Source organism: Sphaeramia orbicularis, chromosome 17 (assembly GCF_902148855.1).
Source record: "Sphaeramia orbicularis chromosome 17, fSphaOr1.1, whole genome shotgun sequence".
Taxonomy (NCBI): Eukaryota; Metazoa; Chordata; class Actinopteri; order Kurtiformes; family Apogonidae; genus Sphaeramia; species Sphaeramia orbicularis.
In genome coordinates this window covers 12,032,373-12,037,934 of record NC_043973.1, presented here as the reverse complement: position 1 = coordinate 12,037,934, position 5,562 = coordinate 12,032,373, and the positions used below count along the sequence as shown (strand labels likewise).

Below are 5,562 nucleotides of genomic sequence, written 5' to 3'. Positions count from 1 at the left end.
CAGAAGATTGTGGCTCTTACAGACCCATCTCACTGCTTAATGTTGATTTAAAAATTCTGTCTAAAATTCTTGCAACACGTTTGGAAAGTATCTTGCCCTATGTAATAAATACTGATCAAACAGGCTTGATTAAGGGTCACAATTCGTGTAATATCCTCAGACGTCTTCTAAACATAATTCAGTTCTGTCAGCAGCACGCTGTGAATGGTCTGGTGGTTTCCCTCGACGCAGAAAAAGCGTTTGACCGTGTTGAGTGGTCCTACTTGATTTACACTGTACAACAATTTGGGTCAGGTTCTAATTTTATCAACTGGATTAAAATCCTTTATAATGGTCCTCTGGCTGCAGTTATTCCAAATGGGCTTAGGTCTAAAAACTTTGAGGTTGGGAGAGGAAACAGACAGGGCTGTCCTCTCTCCCCTCTTCTGTTCGCTCTTGTAACTGAACCGCTAGCTGAGCTAATTCCAGGTGATTCTAATGTATTTGGAGTCAACACTGAGCAAGGGGCCCATAAAATTTCTCTTTATGCCAATGATGTTTTGTTGTTTCTTTCCAAGCCTGCTGTGTCAGTTCATAGGGTCATTACAATTATCAGTGAGTTTAGTTTGTTTTCTGGCGATAAAATCAACCTCTCAAAATCTGAGGCTATGCCTTTGGGGAAACATCACCTTCCCAGTTCTCCCTTTAAGTGGTCACCTTCAGGATTTGTATACCTGGGTATTTTTGTCACTCCCTGTTTTGATCAGATGTTTAAGGCTAACTTTGTCCCATTACTTGACAAAATCAAACAAGACCTTGAACGTTGGACCAGCCTTCCCATAGGCAGGATCTCACTCCTTAAAATGAACATTCTTCCTCGCCTGCTTTACCCGATGATAATGATTCCTATTCTGTTTCCACACAAGCTGATCCGAAAAATAAAAGGCTGGTTCAGTTCTTATATTTGGAGCAAAAAAAGGGTTCTTGTAAAAATGTCAACATTACAGCTTCCAAATCATATGGGAGGACTGGATCTGCTAGATCTGAAAAAATATCAGGTGAGTTCACTTTTATTATATACCTGAGTAGATCTGTGAACACTCATCTGCAGTGTGGCTGGACATAGAAGCCTCAGTATGTGAATGCCCTCTTAAAAGCTTGCTTTTTTTGAAAAACATGAAAATGGTAAATAAATTTAGTAATAACCCAATAATCGCTAATGCAGTCAGGGCTTGGCGAATGGCTCGTCACATTGAAGGGAGAACTGGGAAAACCTCCCCCTACACCCCTATTGTCAATAATCCGGACTTTCTTCCAGGTGTGCTAGATTCCGGTTTTGAGGACTGGGTAACTAAAGGCATTTCCACTTTCGGTTGTCTTTTTAAGGAAGGAATTTTCATGTCATTTGACCAAGTTGTTGAAGTCTTTGGAATAGGGAAAAACAATCTTTTTCGCATTTTTCAGATAAGAGACTTTGTTAAAAAAAAAAAAGAAAAATCGTTAATGAAAGACAATGAGGTTTCGAACATTGAAAAGTTGTTCTTTGGAACTAGGAAGGTGTCACTTAGTCTGTGCTATAAAACTCTGAAAGGTCATTGTAAGCTTGATTCAGTTTCACCAGCATTTTGTTCTTTGTAACTGTTGTCCTAACAGTTCCTAGTTGCACAAGCATTTCACTTTTTTCTGTTTGTTTTTTTGTAAGTATATTTTTGAATTTCTGTCAGTCTTGCAAAAGCATGTCCCCAATCCATAAAATATTTGATGGCACAATCACATCATAACACAAGAATATCATTAATGTCTTTTAAGAAAGAAGACAAAAAATTCAGGATTAACACAGACCATTTATTGGTAAACATATGTAACAGTGCCTTGCTGTTTCCTGACCCTGTTTCCTGCAAATGCTATGTGCACGTCTGGCCAGCAGATGTCACCGTACTTAGTGCTTCAAATGCTTCGAAACACTGAACCATTTCAATACAATTGCTTCAGATTGATTCAGTGGTTCAGAAAGCTTCGGTTTCTCCATCACTAAGTGAGAACCATCTGTTAGATCGGATTTGTTAAAAGATAAAATGGACGATAAATGGAGCAGGAGAACTAACTCTGACCTGGACCATGTAGAAAACTGTCTGCTAGAAATAAGAATACGCTCACTAAAGTTAAAAGGTTTATATTTATTGTCATTAAAAGTCACTGGTCACATCACTGGCCAACGGACGCCGTTAGTCTATACATTCATATTTCACAAAATATTACAGTATGAACATGGATGTGTCACAGAAGGAACTGAAGGAACAGATGATTTTTCTGCATTTCCGCAGGTTTTCTATTTGAACACACTGGAGCCCTGAGTCAGCATGCTGCATTCACTGCACCTGGGAAAAAAATCCCTGACTAGAGAAACCTCATCTGGTATGTGTTTGTGTAGTAAAACTGTAGTTTGTACTTTTTTTTAATGCAGGAATCAGTTTACTGTTAATACACAAAAAGAAGATTCAACAGATGCAGAACATATGGTTTTACGTGTTAAAGTCTGATCAAACTGTTGTGACGGTGGTTTTCAGAAGGATTTGATGATGATGATCCAAAGCTTCAGTTGTAATCTGTAACTTTACAATCAGTTTCTGTATAAAACTAGGAGTTTAGCAGATGTGTTTTTATGCAGCATCCTCTCCAGATGTTACCTGTGGAGTTGAACTGGAACCTGCAGCTTTAGGCTTAAGGTCAGAGCGCTGCTTCAATCCTGTCTCTTTTCATGCTTTTACAATCTGATTTAATGTTACTTTTGTTTATTATACTTATTTTAATCTTTTTTGCTGACTTTTTCTTCTTTAAGTGCTTGGCTGTTAGGTTAAAGAAAATGAGAAATTAGAGAAGAATTTTTTTTTCTCTTTTTTTGTAAATACGACCGTAAATGCACAAGTATTTTGTTAAAGGGGCAGAACACTGAATCGAAGCCTCATCTTCATGTCTTTTTCAGTTTTTTCCCGCTGGTTGTGAACACAGCATCACAAAAACAAAACAAAACAAAACAAAACCTTGCCTCTTCTCTAATCACACAGTGTGGATGTTGTTGCCAGCGGTCGCCACAGTTACAGCATCATCCCAGACGGAGGCGGGGCTCCGCTGACGCCGACCTAGTGCAGGATCTCGTGGTAGGGGTGGAGCGGCAGCGACGCCGTGAAGGCTCTGATGTCGGTGATGAGCGCGGCGTCCTGCAGCTGCAGCGTCCAGGCCGGCAGGAAGCTCAGCTCGCTGACTTCGCCGTACATGGACGACGGGGGGTTGTCGGCGCCGTCTGAGGGGCAGGGGACGCTCTGGTCTGACGGGTCGTTCTCCTCCACGCCGAAACCGACCACCTGACGAGGGCCAGAAAACCAGCGCGTTGAAACGTGGGTGAAACAAAGACTAACGTTAAATCTAATGACACCAGTGAATATTACAGCAGAACATGGAAGTGTTGTAGTATAGCTCATATTTTATATAAACTAATAGAGTTGTGGGATATATAAAAAGATCATTGAAATAGTCATATATAGTGTAAATTAGAAGGAAAAATGCATATAATTATGGATTATAGCCAACTGTATTTATATGGGTTTCTATGTAGTGCACTGCAAAAATCTACATCTGTCCACATGTATTTGTCTCATTTCTAGTTCAAATATCTGATCCCACTGAAAATCAGACAGAATCACCTGAAGAGGAACTTTTCAGTCAGATAGAAGAACTGATTTATAGACAATAGATCTGGAAAATCTGACTTCGAGAAATCTGAACAAGATAATTTTCACTTGGTCCATTGGCAGATTTTTTTGCTTGAATTAAGCAAAAAATAATTGTGTGTGTGTGTGTATGTATGTGTATATATACACACACACACACAAACACATACATACATATATTTGTGTGTAGACTTCTTGTATTGATCTAATTAGTGTTGTATTAAAGGGGGTGGGATAAACAGTTTGTTCCTGTGAGCTACCACTAACCCTGCAGTCAGTCTTCTTTTGTGTAACTGTATGAATGTGTCTTTGGTTTTGGTCGTCTTAGTTTCTTTTACTTACGTGGACGCTGAGTTTTCTGCTGCTGTTTCTGTGTTCCAGGAACCAGGAAACCAGTTCAGCCTGAGAGAAGAGTTTCAGAGCCTCGATCTGGAGGAGAAACCACAGGGGATCAGGACCAGGACCAGGACCAGGTCACAGAGCACAGACTGGAACCCCACAACAGGACTACAGATCAGAACCAAAGGCCAGAACCACATACCAGAACCAGGTCCACAGACCAGGACCCGCGATCACTTCAAAACAATCACTTTCCCACTAGAGAATATTAATTATATATTAATTATCTCAGCCTTAAATTTAAAAGGAACACAAAGAAAGTAATTCTGTCATCAATTTCATTTACATTTAACCTTTCCTCAGTGATTCATCACCATTTATTAAAACATTATCCTCTGCATTTTTCAGTGTAAAGCAAGTGTAATAGACGGTGTGTGTCTAAATGTATGTTGATTCAGATTGCTTTTCAACTGAGTCTTCCTCGGTCAGAAGGAACAGACAAACTCCAATGGTACAGTTCTGAGGTTTTAATGAGGCTGAAGAAATGGGAGCAGGTACATGGGAAGCGATGCTGGTACAGGTATTGGTTGAATGATTGAGTTGGTGGATATATATGTGTGTGTGTGTGTGTGTGTGTGTGTGTGTGTGTGTGTGTGTGTGTGTGTGTGTGTGTGTGTGGTTATCTGCAACAGACAAGGAACAAAGGAACTGTATCAGTAACACAGCGCTATACACATTACACTGAAATGCAGTATAACAAACCTGCAGTAACATAGTAAATCCCATAGAGGGCACTCTAACATCACGTATGCTCAATGCCATATAAACAGACCTGCAGTAGCATGGCGAATCCCACAGAGGGCACTCTGAAACCAATTACGGTCATAGGCTTAAATGCCGTAACTAGAAGCACTCGGAGAGCGCAGACCTCCGCCAAGGCTGATCAGTGCCCCCCCCGTGGGCCCCCCCACCCCCGATCACCACCAAAATTTAATCATTTCTTCCTTATCCCATTTCCAACAAACCCTGAAAATTTCATCCAAATCTGTCCATAACTTTTTGAGTTATGTTGCACACTAACGGACAGACAAACAAACAAACAAACCCTGGCAAAAACATAACCTCCTTGGCGGAGGTAATGAAACCACAGGTACAACTTTTTCACTATCTAACCCCCAGAAATAACACACCTTTCATGCAAATTATTCTACTTACATCTTAAGGACGCACACGGTACTTATACACTCAGGATTAAAGGAATTATGACAGGATGTCAATTTCTGCTCCGTGGATGCTGCTGTCCTGCCGGACCAAAATGAAAAGTAGCATACGCAAACACGAGTGAGCAGAACTACAAGTCAAACAGATGCATCCTGGGTAACGTAGTCCTCCATCAGGGACTGGACTTTTAACAGCAAGTATTTTCCTACATTTAATTCATGTAGATGTTCATGAAAGCTCAGAGTAAATTCAAACCTTATTAGATGAAATCAGGAAAAAAAATAAGGAAAAAGTG

At 40.3% G+C, this 5,562-nt stretch overlaps 1 long non-coding RNA gene across 1 annotated transcript; it reads right to left on the bottom strand.

The window, feature by feature from the left end:
• Nucleotides 1-2,137: 2,137 nt before the first annotated feature.
• On the bottom strand, nt 2,138-5,354 carry LOC115437618 (uncharacterized). Its single transcript, XR_003937955.1, has 3 exons — nt 5,262-5,354; nt 4,050-4,136; nt 2,138-3,341 (listed from the first exon to the last, which is right to left on the bottom strand). It is a non-coding gene; the product is annotated as an uncharacterized LOC115437618 (long non-coding RNA).
• Between the last annotated feature and the right edge of the window lie 208 nt (nt 5,355-5,562).